This window comes from Capra hircus, chromosome 6 (assembly GCF_001704415.2).
Source record: "Capra hircus breed San Clemente chromosome 6, ASM170441v1, whole genome shotgun sequence".
Lineage (NCBI taxonomy): Eukaryota > Metazoa > Chordata > Mammalia > Artiodactyla > Bovidae > Capra > Capra hircus.
In genome coordinates this window covers 71,496,271-71,516,800 of record NC_030813.1, presented here as the reverse complement: position 1 = coordinate 71,516,800, position 20,530 = coordinate 71,496,271, and the positions used below count along the sequence as shown (strand labels likewise).

The window sequence follows — 20,530 nt, the reverse complement described above, 5'->3', positions numbered from 1 at the left end:
GGAAAAGGGGACGACAGAGAATGAGATGACTGGAAGGCATCACCGACTCCATGGAAGTGAGTTTGAGTGAACTCTGGGAGATGGTGATCGACAGAGAGGCCTGGTGTGCTGCGATTCATGGGGTCGCAAAGAATCGGACACGACTGAGTGACTGTGCTGAACTGAGCTGAACTGAACTGAACTCTTTGTGATCCCACAGACTAGCCCAGCAGCTCCTCTGTCCATGTGATTTCCCAGGCAAGAATACTGTAGTGGGTAGTGATTTTCTTCTCCAGGGGATCTTCTTGACCCAGGATCAGACCCGGGTCTCTCGCATTGTGGGTGGATTCTTTACCGCCTCAGCCACCAGGGAGGGTAAAATACTTCTATATGTTTTTTTAAAAAGCAAAGATATTTTCTTACATAAACTCTATCATATCTAACCAAATTAACCATAGTTTCTTAATATTATATATTACCTAGGTCTTATTCAGATCTTTTCCACTTGTTTGAAAAATACCTTTTTATGTTATTTGAATCAGAATTAATATGGGATATTAGCAGTTAGTTATGTTTCTTGAGTCCTTTTTTTCTTATGAGTACAGTTTATTCGGGAGAAGAGTGATATTGGTTTGTAGATCACCTTTGATAGACAATGTTTGTACCAGCTATGTATTACATAGTTCTGTTCCAGTTTGTTAAGAGTTCAAAATCTTCTTCAAATAAGACATGCTTTTGTTTTAATGGAATACATATAGAACAGTAGTACAGAATAGAATGATGAACTCTCAGCTTTAGTAACTATCAACTCAGGACCTGTCTTGTTTCATATATACCTTCAGCTATGTACCTTCTCCTGAATCTGTTTGAAGCATATTCCACATCTAATTCATCTGCAAATATTTCTAAGTATATATATATATATATATATATATATATATATATATATATAAGAAACTAGGTCAGTTCTATAGAATATTTCTCATTCTGAATTTATCTGGTTGCTTCTTCTTGATGTCATTTTACTTACTCCTTTTCTATATTGATTTAAATTGAAAGTTTGATCTAAAGCAGTGTTTCTCAAGCTTTTTTTTTCATTATTATTCCTTTAAAGGCCCTTTTTAGACACTTTTTTCCCCTTTGTGGTCTGTTCCATGAGACCCAAGAGTAGAGCATTGTGCTTTGGAAGGCAAGAAACCGTTTTAATTTCTATTGAAGATTTTTTTCGCCCCTGGATGTGACACTGCAACTATTAAGAATAGACAATATAAAGATTTGATTCTGTAGTTTGACTCTGTTGTTGTTGTTTAGTTGCTAAGGTGTGTCCGATTCTTTGTGACCCCATGGAGTGCAGCATGCCAAGCTTCCTTGTCCTTCACTATCTCCTGCAGTTTGCTCAACTCACGTTCATTGAGTTGGTCATGCCATCCAGTGATCTCATCCTCTGTTGCCCCCTTCTCCGCCTGCCCTCAGTCTTGCCCAGCATCAGGGTCTTTTCCAGTGAATTGGCTCTTAACATCAGGTGACCAAAGTATTAGAGCTTCAGCTTCAGCATCAGTCCTTCCAATGAATATTCAGTGTTGATATCCTTCAGGATTGACTGGTTGGATCACCTTGCAGTCCAAGAGACCCTCAAGAGTCTTCTCCAGCACCACAATTCGAAAGCATCAGTTCTTTGGCACTCAACTTTATTATGGTCCAGTTCTCACATTTGTACATGACTACTGGAAACACCATAGAAAAACTGGAAAAAGCAAAGAGTTTGACTCTTTACATAAGAACATTTTATAAGTAGGATATGTTATAAAAACATATTTGCTAGGGGGTATCAATATTCATTTCAGTGAATAAAACTCCATGAGGGCAGGAATTTGGTGTTTTTTTCCCCATATCATTAGATATGTAGAACCTATCATAGTAAGTGAATGAATGAGCAAGGAACAGAATTTCCAACTCCTTGTCTAACGGAACTGCTAGTTAAAAGAGAAATAACCCAGTTAATGTTGTGAAATCTTTTGTTTTTGTTAATCAGTCTTTAAAATTGTACTTTTCCTATTGAAGGGTAATTAAAATTCTTTTAATATGGTGGAAAGAAATATCATTAACATTTCTAATAATTTTCATTTCCAATTGTTAATAAAAATTAATGATGATCATTGGACTGTTCATAAAACCATACTGGAAATAGAGAGTAATAAAAAGCACCTATCTCATAGGGATGTTGTGAGGATTAAATTAGTTAATACATGTAAAGCACTTACAACTGGACTTCACACATAATAAAATGCTTAACAACTATTCATTAGTAATTGAGGATGGTGCTGGGGCTCTTCTTTCCCTTCATTTTGCAGGAGGGCTCCTGATGGTTGGTTGATCAGTTCTTCCATTCATAGTGAGGTTGGCACTTTTCTCTCAGGCCCTTGCAAAAGCTCCATGAAAGGATCATCCTCCTTAAGACTTTCCATCAACCTTCTTCCCAGGGGTCCTCTTCTAAGACCCTTGATGATAGAGGACTGAGAAAAGCTGCAGAATGGTTATTATATTGCAGTCAAGTGGTGAGGGCTTAAAATGAACTCTGCCAAATGTTAGCTCTGTGTGACTGAGTGATGCCGGGCAAATTGTTTTAACTCCTTACTTTCTTCCTTTGCCCATATACCTTCTCATCTCTTTTCTTACTCTGAGCAACCACACTTGACTTCTTTTACTTTCACACAATGCCATATCCTCTCCTACATCTGCCCTTTGAACATGCTGTTCCCTTTAATGTAACATATTCTTTCTTTCCCCTCCCCAGTTGCTTTATTTGGCCAGATCCTACTCATGCTTGCATTAATTGCCTCTCTTTTAGGAGACATTTTCTAACAAATTCCCACCAGACTAATTTGTGTCTCTGCCGTGCTCCCATTTCACACCATCATGGTTTTAAAACCTTTCATCCCATTTGAAGTGACCCTACAAACTGAGCTCCAGAGGGGTTGATAGAATCTGACATGTTCATTGCTGCGTCCCCAATTCCTGGCACATAGGAAACCTCAATTAATGTGGTATACATGGATGGAAAAAAAAAATATACTGGCAGTATTGTTACTTAGAATTTGGTTAACATTATTTCCATAGCTGCCCTTGTTTCATGGATTTTTTTTTTTTTTTTTCCCTGTAAAGCTGCTGAAACTTAGAAGCTGATTTTGTCACAGTGTAAGATGACTTTGGAAAATTCTGCATTCCTTTTAGATGAATCTTTACAACTTGGTGAGTTTCACTAGATATCTTCAGTCTTCATTTTGAGCTCAGAAGTATGCCTTCTCTTCTTTTTTTTTTTTTTTTTGACATAAATATTGGGTACAGTGAAGTTTGCAGTCTCCTTGCAAGAAGCATAGGACAGATTATTATAAAAACATTTAGAGCATAGCCTGCTAACTGCTTTGATAGCTTTTATTTATCTTTAGAATTTTTATTCTCAAGAGAAGTGAAAAATTATTTATTGAAAGGTAATGATATCCAGATGTATTTCAGCAGTTCTTGAAATTCTTCAAAGTTACCATCTGAAAGTAAGAACTACAACTTGTCTTTTCTTTTTTGAGAGAAAGGTGATTTGCAAATGAATGAAAAGTAGACTGAGGATTATTTTGTGTCAGGTTTTAGGTTTAGAGATCAGTTGACTGAGATAAAGACGGGCCAGTCACCTGCTGCAACTCCAGCTTATAAGCAGGTCTGTCCATCCAGGGACACACTACCAAATCCAGCCTACTGCCTGTTTTGTATGACCTGTGAACTAAGAATAGTCTTTACATTTTTAAATGGTTGGTGGAAAAAAATCCTGGAAGAAGAATACTACTTTGTGATATGTTAAAATTATATGAAACTCAGGTTTACTGTTTATGAATAAAGCTTTATTGAAATACAGCCGATCTTATTTTTTCACACATTGTGTATGCTGTTTTCAGGCTATAGAGGCAGAGTTAGGGAGTTGCATCAGAGACCTTAGGGCCCAGAAAGCCAAAAATATTTACTTTATGACCTTTTATAGAGTAAATTGGAGAAGGAAATGGCAACCCACTCCAGTGTTCTTGCCTGGAGAATCCCAGGGACGGAGGAGCCTGTTGGGCTGCCATCTATAGGGTCGCACAGAGTCAGACACGACTGAAGCGACTTAGCAGCAGCAGCAGCATAGAGTAAGTTAGCTGGCCTCTGCTCTACCTAGTTGGAAAAGTATTTATAGATTGAGTGCTAAGATAAGAAATGAGTTGGGGAAAATTAGAGGGAGACAAGAGTTAATAAGCAATTCTCAGTGAGTGAACTTATACTTTTTTTCTATCCTGGAAAGTGGAATCCATATTCTCATTAGACCTGTGTTGCTGTTTTCAAGCGGGCAATAAGTTGATTCTGGTATTACTTTTCTTCTAAAGTGAATGTAAATGGGCATATTAGGAAGAAAATTAAAATAGTACTCTCAGTTTTTTACCAGGTTTTAGTGTTACCATAATGTCTTAAGCAGTGCATGCGTGCAAGTCGCTTCAGTTGTGTCCAGCTTTGCAACCCAGTGGACTGTAGCCCGCCTAGTTCCTCTGTCCATGGGATTCTCCAGGCAAGAATACTGGAATGGGTTGCCATGCCCTCCTCCAGGGGATCTTCCCAACCCATGGATCAAACCCACGTCTCTTATGTCTCCTGAATTGGCAGGCAGGTTCTTTACCACTAGTACCAGCTGGGAATCCTGCTTCAACAGACTGTCCTCTAAATCATGATTAAAAGAAGCAGATAATCAAGCACACAAAAATAGTAGGTCATATTGCCTTGCTTAAGCCACACCCTCATGGGAAACAGCAGTGATAAAAATTAAGCCATGAATGAAAATTGGACTTAGTTATGTTGTTTAGGGTTGGTAAATTTTGTGCTAGCCACTGTGGTCATATGATTAACTCAAATTAATAGAAAACCAGTGTAAATTGTGTTAAAGAAAAATAAAGTTCTAGCTAAACCGTAAAAAGCTATAGCTAAAATAAAAATAAACTACGAAAGTGACTTTAACAGTTCTTGATCACACGACAGCTAAGACTCAAACCAGGATTAGATAACCCGTATGCTTAGCCCTAAACTCAGATAATTACAGTAACAAAATTATTTGCCAGAGTTCTACTAGCAATAGCTTAAAACTCAAGAGACTTGATGGTGCTTCATACCCCTCTAGAGGAGCCTGCTCTATAATTGATAAACCCTGATAAAGCTCACCAGCATTTGCTAATTCAGTCTGTATACTGCTGTCTTCAGGAAATTCTAAAAAGGAATAATAGAAGGTATAATTATTACACATAAAAATATTAGGTCAAAATGTAACTTGTGGGATGGGAGGAAATGGACTATATTTTCTATTTCAAGAACATATTTCTTATTATATGAAAGTTTTTATGAAACTAAAAACCAAAGGAGGCTATGGTAATAAATTAAGAATAGAGTGCCTAGTTGAATCAGGCCATCAAGCATGCACACTTCACCCATCACCCTCCTCAATTATTAATAACCTTTATAACTTCTTAGCAAGTACCAAACACGTGTGAGGAGATAAAATCATACTAGAGGGAAGCATACTAGAAAGTGTGCTTGGATAAATCAAAGGCTAGCATAAATAAAACCACCTAGTTTATTTTACCCTCAGGAGTTTCATAATTTATGGATACTTTAAATCTGTCCCAAATCTCCCACAAATTCAACTGTTATAAGCAGATTAAATAAATTATTCACCCAGTATTTAAAGTATAAGAGATGGAAATTTAAAAATTTGGGGTGCTATGTGGAAAATACTGTAAGGGCATGATTTAAAAAAAAATCATTGAAAGTAATAACAAACGTTTCCCCTTTTACTTTTTATATAATGATTTAACTAGGAAATTTTTTTACAAAGAGAACTTAAATCCCCGGAAGCCAGATGAGTTCCTTACGAACAGTTTATAAGAACAAACTCATCTATATAGCAAAATTCTGAGAAGATTTATAAGTAGAGGTGACAAGCCTAACAAGCCTGATGAGAGCTGGTTGTCCAAAAAAAAAAAAATCTGAGATCTTAGTTCAACTTTACAAACTATTAAAAAGTCAGAAAGTTTAATGTATTTTTAAATGTTAATCTAAAAAGTTTCAACTCCTTAGAAACAGGGTACAACCTTATCTGGAAAGTAAAAATAACACCATAGTTGCCTTAAAAAACAGCCATCGATTAATCGTTCAAGCTTGGCAACATATTGACCTTAATACCAACAATAAATCAACTCCTAGTTTAATACTGGACTAATCTATTAATTAAAAGAAACAATAATGTTAATATGACTAACAGGAAATGTTTCTTCTTGCATAAGCTTATATAAGTAATGGAATCATTGGTAGATAACAACAAATCTAAGTCAATGTTAAATTATTTATTAAAATTACTCTTAATCTGACAGAGGTATGCACCTACTAAAAGATTTTTAAAAAGTAAAAGGAATTCAACAAATACAAACCTTGCCTATTTACCTAGAGTGTCACCTCTAGCCTGACTAATATTAGAGGCACTGCTTGCCCAGTGACATCTATTATCCTGACCATGCTAAGGTAGCATAATCGCTTGTTTTCTGAATAAAGACTTGTGTGAGTAGCCACACAAGGGTTTTCCTATTTCTTAATCAGTGAAATTGACCTTCCTGTGAAGAGGTGGGAATAACAAAATAAGACCAGAAGACTGATGGAGCTTTATTTAATTAATGCCCCGCCCCCAAATGAACTAAATCATCATGGGATAATAACACTTTTATATGGGTTAGCGGTTTTGTTTGGGGTGATCTCAGACAACAAAAAAGTCTCTGAATGATTAAAATTTAGACCATATAGTCAAAATGTTTGATCCCTTACTGATCCAAAAAATTGATCAGTGGAGCAAGTTACACTACAGATAACAGCGTAGTCCTACTCTAGAGTTCATATCGACAGTAGGGTTTAGAATCTTGATGTTGAGTCAGGACATCCCAATGGTATAACCAATATTAAATATTCATTTATTCAGTAGTTAAGGTTTTATGTAATATGAGTTTACACCAGAGTAATCCAAGTCAGTTTCTATTATATATTTCTCCCAGTACAAAAAGATAGAAATAAGGCCTACTTTTCAAAAGCACTTTAAAACTAATTAATGATATAATCTTAATTCATGAAAACACCCTGCCCGAGAACACAGGTTAGACTGCAGAGCCTAGTAATTGTATAAAAAAATCGTTATTATTAGAGGTTCAACTCTCCTCCTAACAGAATGTTTAAAATTAACATTCTAACACTCTTCATCCTGTTTCTTCTAGCCGTGTCATTCCTCACACTAATTGAGTGAAAAGATATTAGGTTACATACAACTTTGGAAAGAACCAAACTTCACTGACTCATATGGCCTACTATAGCCTATCACCAACACAGTTAAATTATTAAAGAACCACTATAACCAGCCTGTCTTCGATTTGCATATTTATTATAACATCCATTCTAAAAGTATCTGGTAGTATATACCTTTTGTGCAGTTTCTGTTTTTTTCTATGTAAGGAGTTTATCTGTAAAGGACATTATCTGTTTCTATGTAAGGAGATATATCTGTTACCATATTTTTATGTAAAAGTACTAATATATTATTTGGAAAGTGGTTGATGGCTGACTCAATGGAACAAGGGTAGTATGTACATTGGGAATTAAGGAACATGGTCCCTTTTGGAGTCAGTGGAAAGATTGGAGGATATTTTTAAGGAGTCTTCTGCAGCCTGACAGAGGCAAATTAAGTCCTCTATTAGGAGATTTAAGACCACAGTTTTAGGATCTACCTTTCTTGTGCTCTTTTCTGTGGCTTCCCTAGTGGCTCAGATGGTAAAGAATCCGCCTGCGATGTGGGAGACCCAAGTTCTTTCCCTGGGTTGAGAAGATCCCCTGGACAAGGAAATGGCAACCCACTCCAGTATTCTTCCCTGGAGAATTCCATGGACAGAGGAGCCTGGCAGGCTACTGTCCATGGGTTTGCAAAGAATCGGACATGACTGAGCAGCTATTACTAACTTCGTATGTCTCTAGAACATTTCACAGTTGTGTGCAGTTTGCCACATTTACCACTCTGCATCCTAGTTGCTTTGTTTTCAGAATAGAGAAAAATAATACCTTTCCTGTCTGAAAGCAGGAATCTTAGGTTTGCTAAACTATAAGTTTCTTAAGGGTGAGTACCATGCCTAATTTTTAAAAATTATTGATCTCTTTGTAACTATCATAAATCTGGCACATAGTTGGCACACAGTCAGTGTTTGTTGAGTAAAAGTACATGATATCTTATATCTCAAATAGTTGTTATTTCTATGCATGATCACAGTAATTCCAGTTCATTTAAAGATTTGTTTACTGGGATTAGGTGTCATTTTGTTACTGTAGGAGAGAATTTTGATGAAAACAGTAATTTGTCTAAGTTATAATAATTTTTTGACATCTTGAGGGATAAGATTTAACAATATCAAATCTAGAAACCTTTTGATAATAAAACTTTAAAAATATATATATACTAAAGCCACTCTTGAGTAGGAAGTTTTATATATTCTCATCTGAGTCTTCTAAAACTTTTCCCAACTCTTCAATTTAATCTCTTTTTTAATGAAACTTCCCTGCTTGATTTACTCAAAAACCTATGTTTTAAAATCGTGTCTTGCAGAATACCTTATAAAGACCAAGACAATTTAAAAGGTGTTTCAGTTCAGTCGATCGGTCGTGTCTGACTCTTTGCGACCCCATGAACCACGGCACGCCAGGCCTCGCTGTCCATCACCAACTCCTGGAGTTTATCCAAACTCATGTCCATGAGTTGGTGATGCCATCTAACCATCTCATCCTCTGTCGTCCCCTTCTCCTCCTGCCATAACTCTTTCCCAACATCAGGGTCTTTTCCAGTGAGTCAGCTCTTCACATCAAGTGGCCAAAATATTGGAGTTTCAACTTCAACGTCATTCCTTCCAATGAACACCCAGGACTGATCTCCTTTAGGATGGACTGGTTGGATCTCCTTGCAGTCCAAGGGACTCTCAAGAGTCTTCTCCTACACCACAGTTCAAAAGCATCAATTCTTCGGCCCTCAGCTTTCTTTATAGTCCAACTCTCACATCCATACATGACCACTGGAAAAACCATAGCCTTGACTAGATGGACCTTTGTTGACAAAATAATATCTCTGCTTTTTAATATTCTGTCTAGGTTGGTTATAACTTTCCTTCCAAGGAGTGAGCATCTTTTAATTTCATGGCTGTAATCACAATCTGCAGTGATTTTGGAGCCCCCCAAAATAAAGTCAGCCACTGTTTCCACTGTTTCCTCATCTGTTTGCCATGAAGTGATGGGACCGGTTGCTGTGATCTTAATTTTCTGAATGTTGAGCTTTAAGCCAACATTTTCACTCTTGTCTTTCACTTTCATCAAGAGGCTCTTTAGTGCTTCTTCACTTTCTGCCATAAGGGTGGTGTCATCTGCATGTCTGAGGTTATTGATATTTCTCCCAGCAATCTTGATTCCAGCTGTGCTTCATCCAGCCCAGCATTTCTCATGATGTACTCTGCATATAAGTTAAATAAGCATAGTGACAATATACAGCCTTGATGTACTCCTTTTCCTATCTGAAACCAGTCTGTTGTTCCAGTCTAGTTCTAACTGTTGCTTCCTGACGTGCATTCAGGTTTCTCAAGAGGCAGGTTAGGTGGTCTGGTATTCCCATCTCTTTCAGAATTTTCCACAGTTTATTGTGATCCACACAGTCAAAGGCTTTGGCGTAGTCAATAAAGCAGAAATAGATGTTTTTCTGGAACTCTCTTGCTTTTTCCATGATCCAGCGAATGTTGGCAATTTGATCTCTGGTTCCTCTGACTTTTCTAAAACCAGTTTGAACATCAGGAAGTTCACGGTTCACATATTGCTCAAGCCTGGCTTGGAGAATTTTGAGCATTACTTTACTAGCATCTGAGATGAGTGCAATTGTGCGATAATTTGAGCATCCTTTGTCATTGCCTTTCTTTGGGATTGGAATGAAAACTGACCTTTTCCAGTCCTGTGGCCACTGCTGAGTTTTCCAAATTTGCTGGCATATTGAGTGCAGCACTTTCACAGCATCATCTTTCAGGATTTGAAACAGCTCCACTGGAATGCCATCACCTCCACTAGCTTTGTTCATAGTCATGCTTTCTGAGGCCCACTTGACTTCACATTCCACCAGGGAAGCCCTTAAGTACAAGAATACAGTCTCTCAGAAAACCTCCTATAGAGACACAGAACTTCAGATCTAAGTACTAACATCAAAGATTTTGAGGGAGGAAAGGAAGCCAGGTTGAAAGAAGAAGGGGGAGAAGCCAGGAGAGGGGGGGCAAAAGGGGTGGACTTGCAGACGTCTCCTGCCACCTACAGATACCCAGGCATTATGGGACTTTTCCCTGGGCCTCCAGAGAAGGGAGGACTGGAACTTGGCCCTACCAGAAATCAGACCAGACCAGAACCAGAATTCGAGTTCTCTGCCAAGAGGAGGTGATCAGTCTCCAATCCTCAGCTCAGGCTGAGGGCCCTTCGACCAGATTCCTGCATCCAGGACCAGGGGACTAGAAAAACAGGGAAGGATAGGAAGGATTAAGGAGAGGAAAGAGAGAGGGAAGGGGAGAGAGGTCAGTAAAGTCTCTTGTTCCTTATTGGTCGGGGCACTCTGGCCAGTTGTCCACGTCAGGAGGAGACCAGGGACAAAAGGGTCCCAGTTGTGGCTGCTGGGTCTGGTCCATTGGCAGGCAAGCTGGCCCCTGAGTACCCTGAGTGGTCAGGATGTCAGTCTCAGCGAAGAAGAGTCCCGCCAGAGCTGCGATTTGTTGCAGGAAGGGGACTCCTTCCAGGGCCCAAAACTGGGCTCTTTGTCTAACACTCGGTAATGAATTGTCCGAGGAGACACATGTGTTGACAAAGCAAGAGATTTTATTGGGAAAGGGCACCCGGAAGCCCCTGTGTATTCTTGAAGGTGAAGGTGAAGGTGAAGTCGCTCAGTCGTGTCCGACTCTTTGCGACCCCGTGGACTGTAACCTACTAGGCTTCTCTGTCCATGGGATTCTCCAGGCAAGAATACTGGAGTGGATTGCCATTTCCTTCTCCAGGGGATCTTCCCGACCCAGGGATCGAACCCGGGTCTCCCGCATTGGAGGCAGACGCTTTTTCTTGGCACCTCTTTAATATCATCTGCTCAGGAGATACAATGGCTAAATCTAATACATGACTAAACTGATTCCTAAACTGGAGGAAGACGAATGCCCTAAAGGACTTTGTTTACTCCTTTTAAAAAATAGACACTAGATTATAAAAGGATATCGTTGTTCTTAGGAGGTACATGTTTAAGTATTTGGGAGTAAAAGGGCATGGTATATGCACCTTACTCTCACATGTTTCAGAAAATATGTTCATCTGTATGTGAAGATGACGATGTAGATGTTAAAATTTGGCCGACTGGATAAAGTATATATAGGAGTTCTCCTAACATCATAGTTAAATAGTAATATAATTTAGAACTTAAAAAAAAATCTTAGGTATAGTTTATTAAACTTTCGTTTATCGTGTACTTTTCTTTAATGTTCACTTCAGCTTGTTTCAATAAAAATATATTTAAGTTTTCCCTTAGTTCCATAAAATACGTTTTTTTTTTTTAAAGTAGATCTATTTTTTATTATCTTAAATATTAAAGGAAATTCAAGAGTAAGGATCTGTTATAATGTTTTTCAAACTGGGTGTAAAGAATCACAGACTTTTTGGTGAGCATTTACATTGTGATATGCATTATTTTAAAAGTATATTACATTTAATAATTCATTTTATTTCAGAGCAGCATTATGCTTACACCTTGTTTTGATATGCTTTTTTCAAGTTTGGCTTCCCTTGTGGCTCAGCTGGTAAAGAATCCACCTGCAGTGCAGGAGACCTGGGTTTGATCCCTGGTTTGGGAAGATCCCCTGAAGAAGGGAAAGGCTACCCACTCCAGTATTCTGGCCTGGAGAATTTAATGTATAGTCTGTGGGGTTGCAAAGAGTCAGAGATGACCGAGTGACTTTAACTTTTCAAATTTAGCTAGACCAGAGCTTAGATGCTAAGCCTCAGAAGCTTTGTGTTTTCTTACCTCCTTTTTTCCAGATACAGACTGTGGGAACTGGTGATTTGGAGTTCAATATAGAAAATTGATTATATATATTTTGAGAAGAAATACTATCTTAGAATTATCTAGTTTGTACATATAAGTCTAACTTCAGGGTAGGCTTTTGTTGCCCTCATAATGTGGGATGGATCCACACATAAGACTATTCTTCAGTAATTGTCCAGAAAAAGAAAGTAAATATGACTTTTAGTACCCAAGTAGGAGGCAGACTGATAATAGAAACCTAGTTCTACTAGACTTCAGTTTCACCAAGTAAAATAACCAAAAAATTAAAAATAGAAAGATCAAGGGACTGATGTAGTATTGCTAACTTTTAAATGCTTTTTATTGAATTAAAACATGCATATCATACAGTGCATAAATACCGAGTGTCATTTTGATGAAATTTTATGAAGTGAGCACTTGTTTAATCAACACTAATACCAAGGTCAAGATATAGAACATTTTCATCAATCCTGGAGCCTCCTTCATGCCCCCTGACAGTCATCATGCTCTCCCAAAGGTAACTATTATTCTGGCTTCATTCAGTCTTCATTGGTATTGTCTATTTTTGAACTTCATTTTTTTAATGATTAACATCTTGTTGGCAGGCGTCATTCATATTGATTCATATGGCAGTAGCTCATCCTTTTTCATTGCTTTGTAATACTTCATTATTTGTATATACTGCAATTTATTCATCCATTGTACAGTTGATGAGCATTTGGTTTATTGTCAGTTTTTGACTACTATAAACAGTTCTGCTGTGAACATTCTTGAGCATGTCTTTTGGCACATAGGTATGCCTTTCTGTTGGATAAATAACCAAGGAGGAGCATGCTGAGTCTCAGGGTATTTGGATGTTTAGCTTTTGTAGATGCTTCCTAGTTTAGTTTTCCAAAGTTGTTGAATCAATTTACACTTACACCCGCATTGTACACAAGTTCTTGTTTCTCTTCATCCTCAATAACACTTGAAATTATTAGTGTTTCAAATTAATAACTCTTCTGTAAATCTAGGAAATAGGTGGGGAAACAGTGGAAACAGTGTCAGACTTTATTTTGGGGGTCTCCAAAATCACTGCAGATGGTGATTGCAGCCATGAAATTAAAAAATGCTTATTCTTTGGGAAGGAAAGTTATGACCAACCTAGACAGTATATTCAAAAGCAGAGACATTACTTTGCCAACAAAGGTCCATCTAGTCAAGGCTATGATTTTTCCAGTAGTGATGCATGGATGTGAGAGTTGGGCTGGGAAGAAAGCTGAGTGCTGAAGAATTGATGCTTTTGAACTGTGGTGTTGGAGAAGATTCTTGAGAGTCCTTTGGACTGCAGGGAGATCCAACCAGTCCATCCTAAAGGAGATCAGCCCTGGGATTTCTTTGAAAGGAATGATGCTAAAGCTGAAACTCCAGTACTTTGGCCATCTCATGTAAAGAGTTGACTCATTGGAAAAGACTCTGATGTTGGGAGGGATTCGGGGCAGGAGAAGGGGATGACAGAGGATGAGATGGCTGGATGGCATCACGGACTCGATGGACGTGAGTTTGAGTGAACTCTGGGAGTTGGTGATGGACAGGGAGTCCTGGCGTGCTACAGTTCATGGGGTCGCAAAGAGTCGGACATGACTGAGCAACTGAACTGAACTGCTGTAAATCTAGTGAAATTTTTTGTAGTTTTAGTTTGTTATTCCCTGATAACTTAAAAGGTTAGCACATATTTATATATGCTTATTGATTCTTTGTTTTATCCTCTTTTGAGAAATGCCTGTTCATGTTATTTGCCTGTTTTTCTGTTGGATTGTCTAGCTTACAGATTTGCAGTTCTTTATTTCTAGGATAAGTTTCTTGATAGATTAAGTATTGAAGACCTCTGTCCTACTTCTTTACTGTTTTAATATTGTATACTAATATAATTTGTTAATTTTAATAAAGTCTGTTTTATCAAACTCTTCTTTTATGGTTAGTGCTTTGCATGTTTTAAGGATTCTTTGTCTCAAATTATCAAGAAGATAATTCTGCTATGTTTCCCTCTATAAACTTGAGTGTGTAGGTTTTTGCATGGTGTTTGGTAGGATTCATGTTGTATTTTGTTTTCTACTTGGAAATTCATTTGGTTCAGCATTATTTATTGACAGGACTATACTTTCCTACGGAATTCAGTAGTTAAGGTGACTGTTTATTTGTGGGTCTATTTTTGGACTCTGCTTCTGTTCCGTTGGTCTCTTTGTTGTTGTGCCAGTGCCATACTCTTAGTTATTATAGCTTTGAATCCTCCAGCCTTTGTTAGTCAACATTGCTTTGGTTGTTCTTGCCCTTCTGAATTTCAATTAAGATTTTATACTCAGCCTGTCAGTTTCCTAAAGAAGTAAATAAATAATAAATCCCTACTTAATATTAAGCATGTTAAGTATTTTTTATTTCTTCTTATTATTGTCTAGTTTAATGTTGAATCTGTAGATGGGTTGGATATATTAAATATCTTTCCATATTGAGACTTTCAATACATTAACCATAGTTTACTATCTCCCATATATTTAGATCTTTTAAAATTACTGTCAGAAATGTTTCGTTTTGTGTGTAGAGGTCTTCCACATCTTTTAACTTTTAAAGTTAGTTATACTGTGATTATTTTTTTTTGAAGTCCTTACAGTCTATAAATTCATACTAGAGTATTTACAGATGAAATAATATAGTTTGGGGGATTTGATTCAAATAATACAGAGGAAGATAGGAAAGAATGGGGAAGGGACAGAATAGGTGAAACAATATTGACCATGATTTGATAATTATTGAAAATAGGTGATGGATACATGAGTTAATCATTATTCTTTTTTACTTTTGTGTGTATTGGAAATTTTCCATAACAGTAGGCTTAAAAATACGTATTAACTAAAGATTGAAACCCAAATATATAAGAATTCAAAAGTTTATAATAGTTCTTTAAAAGTAACTTTCATTTCATTACTCTGGAATCATTGGTAAGTGAAAGATCATTTATTTTTTATTTTCTGCACAGGCTTTATTCCAGGATAACCTAATAGTTCAGAGGGAAAGTTGACTGTTACAGAAGAATCATAGGTATTAAGAAATGCTACTACCTATGATTAAGGATTAGAAGCTCACCGCAGTGCAATTTCTAATAGAACTATGATCTAGATAATGACCAGTTGTGTGCATACATGCTCAGTTGATCAGTCGTGTCTGACTCTTTGCAACTCTATAGACTGTAGCCCACCAGGCTCTTCTGTCCATGGCATTCTCCAGGCAAGAATACTGGAGTGGGTTGCCATTTCCTCCTCCAGAGGATGGCATCTTCCTGACCTGGGCATTGAACCTGCGTCTCCTGCATTGGCAGGTGAATTCTTTACTGCTGAACCACCTTTAACTACTAAAGCCGTCAGGTGAAAGTCTGTTGGGAAGTAGATATAATACAATGCATAGGCCAAAATGGAGGAAGCCTCTGTGTGACTGATAAGAACGAAATACTCAACAGAATACCAAAAGCAGCTAGCTATGTAAGGACTCTGAAAATTAATAATAGGCAAATTGAGAAGTCATAACTTGAAAAATAGCCTGTATAGTGGTGAGTATCCCTTTTCTCTCTTTCCACGACCCAGCTTTGACCAAATAGTGGGCTGAACTAGGGCACTGCACAGTGGGTATGGAAGTTTGCAAAAACCCCAAGAGAAGACCCTTATTTCTTACCAGAAGGCAAGGAAAAGGAAATCACCTCCCCTTTTTTTCTTTTTCTCTCCCAAGCCTGCCCTGAGACCATCTCTGCCTATAAAGTTGCATTGCCATGGTGGCACAAACACTAAAACTGAGAGAAAACCATTTTTCTTGTCAGAGGATTTGGGGAAAAGGCCTGTGGAATTGATGCATGCTGGAGAAATCTCACAGGGAAGAGGGCTAATGTGAAGGGAGACTCACAAAGGTCCCACCTTACTCACGAGCTACATATGCATGGACAGACCCAAAGAAACACAGAAAAGACAGAGAACTGACCTATGATGTAAACCACTGTCAAATCCTAGACTTGCTGGAGTGATGCATGCAGAGGATGAACCCAAGTAACATAGTAAAGACTTTGCAAACTGACCTGACAATAGTACTACCACCCTTAGAAGGCAATATATAACTTGTAGTATAAACTTAGGCAAAAAAAAAGTCAGATTCTCCAGAAGATGTTAGCAGAATCTAATTTCATAAACTAATATTCAGAATGTCTAGGATAAAATACAGAATTATTTTGCATACAAAGAAACAGGAAAATCTGACTATTTTTTACAAGAAAAGACAATAAATAGATGCCAACCCTGAGATGATTCAGATGATGGAATTATCAGAAAAAGATTTTAAAGTAACTGCTATGTTATATCCCTGGGCAGTGAGGCAAAAGTGAACATTTTTGAAATGAATAGAATGATAGTTCTCCTCTGATACAGAACCATATAAAAGAAACAAGTGGTAATTTCAGAACTGAAAATATATGAAACACAAATTTACTACATGGACTCAATAGGAGACTTGAAGATAATCATCAGTGGAAATCTCAAATCATGTTTCTTCTGTATCAAGGGTATGTCTCTCTTCTATAATGCTTGTTTGTTATGTCTAGGTTGCATCCTGTGAAGCCTGGTCATAGGTCTTCTAGCTGAGTTAGCATGCCATTTACATATCCTCTTTTATCCTTGATTATTCTTACATGAACGGCTTCCCTCGTGGCTCAGCAGTAAAGAATCTTGCCTGCCATGCAGAAGATATAGGTTCCATCCCTGGGTCAGGAAGATCCCCTGAAGAAGAAAATGGCAACCCAGTATTCTTGCCTGGAATACCCCATGGACAAAGAGAGGAGTCTGGTGGGCTATAGTCGGTGGGATTGCAGAAAAGTCGGACATGAGTTAGGGAATAAACAACAACTCTTACTTGAATACTGCAAATGTGTCTGTATCAAGGGAGTTCCAACTCCCTTGGAGTATCAAAGGAACTTGATACTTGGAGTATCAAGGGAATAGATTCAGATAGGGTCTTGGCCTGTGATTTTCTCAGACCTTATCATTTCAGGTGGGGTTCAAGCAGTCAGTCAGTGGATTGCAAAAATAATAGTCAGCTAAGGTACTTAATATATCCATGTAGTTTTGCTTATTTGAGAGCTTTAAAAGTAAATATGCATAGAAAAGTGGAAATGGACAACATATACATAAATCATGCACTGTAAAATCTTATGATTTAAAGGAAATGAATTTTATCTTGAAAATAAATGTAGATATAATAATTTTAGTGAAGAAAAAAATACATTGATGATGACAGTTTTCTGAATAATATGTGGTTCAGAATGCATCAAAACTTATTTGAGCTGGTTTTCAGGTGATTGTGAACTTGCCTGACCTACTTGGCTGCACAAAAGCAACTTGGTAGTTTACCGAAATTTTAATAGATCAAAACAATGATTGCACTGCAAAAAGAGGAATATTTGTGGCCTTGACAGTGTAAGTTTTGGTAGTATTTATGTGCATCTGGTGGCCTCATTGATGAAGTATATGTCATAACGTTGTTATAAGATTTATACGTATTAGTTGTAAGTTATTAAACATCTCATGAGCTGACCCTAAACCTATTATTTTCATAGTATTACTTAATCAAATTATTTGACGGGTCCCTGTAGTTTTATAGCACTGATAAAATTCTGTACTTCTTTTGAGTTGATACAATTTACTCTCTTTTTCTGGAGACCCATCTCAGAAATTTACATAAAGTGCCTCTTAAAAATAAAACATTCCAGAAAGGCTGGGATCTATCAATCCTGTTAGACATCTGTTTGATACTTACATGTTGAGGTCCTTTAATGGACCGTAACCTGGTGGTCCAGAGTCGACGATAAGAAGGTAAAGGAGAGAAAGAGGCTGATATTCCTTGGTTTACACAGAAAGCCAGTAAAGCCCCTGACACGAGGCTTGCTCTGTTCACGGAGGCCTCAGGTGCCCTCTAGATGGGGTGAAGGCGCAGAGCGCCTTCTCGAGAGGGTCTTGGAAGCCCAGGTAGGAAAGTGAACTTAGAGAGCCTCTGCACTCCAAAGAAATAGCCTGAGAGAGAGAAAGAGAAAGAAGGACACGGGGACCAGAGCTCTGATGGAGCAAAGGTGTTTTAATCAACATGGTGTGGGCATATATACTGTCTTACGAGGTAGTTATTCTCAGCAAAGATAAAGATTAAAATTCCAGACTTACAAAACATAGGCGATCCATATTAAAGAGAGAGAGAGTTGTAAACAGTCACTTTTACCATATGGTTCACAAGAAGGAAGAGGGTACTTATCACTGTATAGAAAAACTAATGAAGGAAATACCTGGATTCCTCAGCCCCTGGGAAAGGCTTGCCTCTCCTCTTAATTCCCAAGTATTCAGGAATTAATAAGGAGCAGAATTCCTGACAGATCTAAAACAGCACACAGGAAGCCTCCTGTTAAATGCTTCCTGGCACTTACAGATTATGCCATTTTATATGGTGTAGCCCATTAAATAATTGTCCAAAAGGGAAATCTGCTGTCATATTCACTTGGATATTAAGCTAAGACTTTGGCCATTGAGAAAAGCATGCCTTGAGCCTGTTGCATGTAGCAATAAAGTTAGACATTCTGTTGCATTTCAGCTCATGCAACTGGCATTCTCATCTATAGTATTTTTCAGTTCCCTTCAAGAAAGACAAAAGGAAAAGAGTTCACGTAGTTACAAAGTTCTGAATGGTGATACAGTCTTATCTGTTGATGGATCAGATTATTTAATGTTTTTCCCCAGAAGATATTTTGTGTTCACCAGAGAGTTTTCTTGGGTCATAGTATGTGGTAGGCAGAATAATGGTCCTTCAATGATGTCCATGTTCTAAGTTCCAGAAACGGACTGTTAGGTTTGATGACAAAGAGGAGTAAAGGTTGCTAATCAGCTGACCTTATAATGGGATCATTATCTTGGATTACCTGGGTGGGCCCAGTGTAATTAAAAGTGTCTTGATAAGGTAAGAGGGAAGCAAAAGAGATGACAACCTGAGAAGGATGTGACCTGCTCCTGGCTTTGATCATTGAGGAGGGGATCCCTGAGCCAAAGATTGCAGGCCGCCTTTAGAAGCTTGTAAAGACTAGGAAACAGATTTTCTTGTTCAAATTTCCAGAAAGAAATGCAGCCTAGCTGACGCCTTGAGTTCCGCCCAGTGGTAAATGGTAAGGCCTTGAGCGAGAGCAGAACTCCTGGCGAAGAGAGATCTGTTGGGGCAGGAAATGGGAAGAGAGTGTGCAAAAACAATATTGAGGAAATAGGATGTTTTGCTAATGATAATGTGTCTGTAGGACACAATCAAAGGATTTTGAAAATTGGGAAAGGGGGACGGTATTAATGTGGGTATATACAGAGTGTGTAGGAACAGAAGTCTGGGTGGTGTGGGGTGACCTGAGTCTTGATCCTCTCCTGGTGACTGATATGAAGGAAAGTAGGGCATAATGGGATTAGTCCCTGTGGTTTCCTAGGTAGATTATTGTGACTATGGAGGGAGAAAGGGTTTGGGAAAGGCAGATTTCTCAAGAGCAGCCAGAGATTTTAGACCTGTATTAAGTTTCTATTACTGCCATAGAATGACAAACTTAGAAAGTACTGCAAACTTAATGCTTTAAAACAGAACAAATTTATTATTACTATCTTACAGTCCTGCAGCTCAGAAGTTTCATAAGGGTCTCACAGGGCTAAAGGCAAGAGGTGTCAGTAGGGCTGCATTCTTTCTGGGAGCCTCAGAGGAGAGAGAATGTTTCCTTGTATGTTCAAGCTTTCAGAAGCTGCCTATATTCCTTGACTTGTGGCTGTCTTCTTTCACCTTCAAAACCAGCCACATTGCCTGCTTCTCTTTTGTCTCATATTGCTCTGACCATGAACAGGAAAGGTCCTCTGCTTTTAAAGACTTGTGTGATTACATTGGATCACCCAGATAATCTGGCATAAACTAACTACTCATCTCAAAATCTTTAACCTTATTGCATCTACGTAGTCCCGATTTCAGGAATTAGGGCATGGTCCTTTTAGTGGGACCTCATTCTGCCTACCACAAGGTCGCCTCTTTCTTCCTGTGAATGCTAATGTAGGGCTCGGTGCAGGATGGTATCCAGCTTTAGGGTGTGGTACCTGGTTCAGTATGTAGTTGATGCTGAGTCTTGGGCTTGAACTCTTGCTGCACTTCAGATCTTCTGTGAGGCTCATTTGAGGCTGAGGACAGTCTCAGCCCTCACTTTCATCTCAAAAAAGGGTTAAGGTGCTCATGTATTCTATGGACCAGATCAGTCCATCACATGAAGAGGGAAAGTGAAAGTGAAAGTCGCTCAGTTGTGTCTGACTC

General features: G+C 38.1%; 1 protein-coding gene across 6 annotated transcripts in view; it reads left to right on the top strand.

Annotated features, from left to right (window-relative positions):
• CLOCK (clock circadian regulator) overlaps nt 1-20,530 on the top strand; it is a 128,876-nt gene that overhangs the window by 31,406 nt on the left and 76,940 nt on the right. For 4 of the 6 annotated variants that reach the window (XM_018049470.1, XM_018049466.1, XM_018049468.1 and 1 more), the window contains exon 3: nt 3,142-3,228. The exons of the other annotated variants lie outside the window; for them this stretch is intronic. The gene's annotated coding sequence lies outside the window, so the exon portion shown is untranslated. The remainder of the gene's footprint in view (nt 1-3,141; nt 3,229-20,530) is intronic. 6 annotated transcript variants of the gene reach the window in all.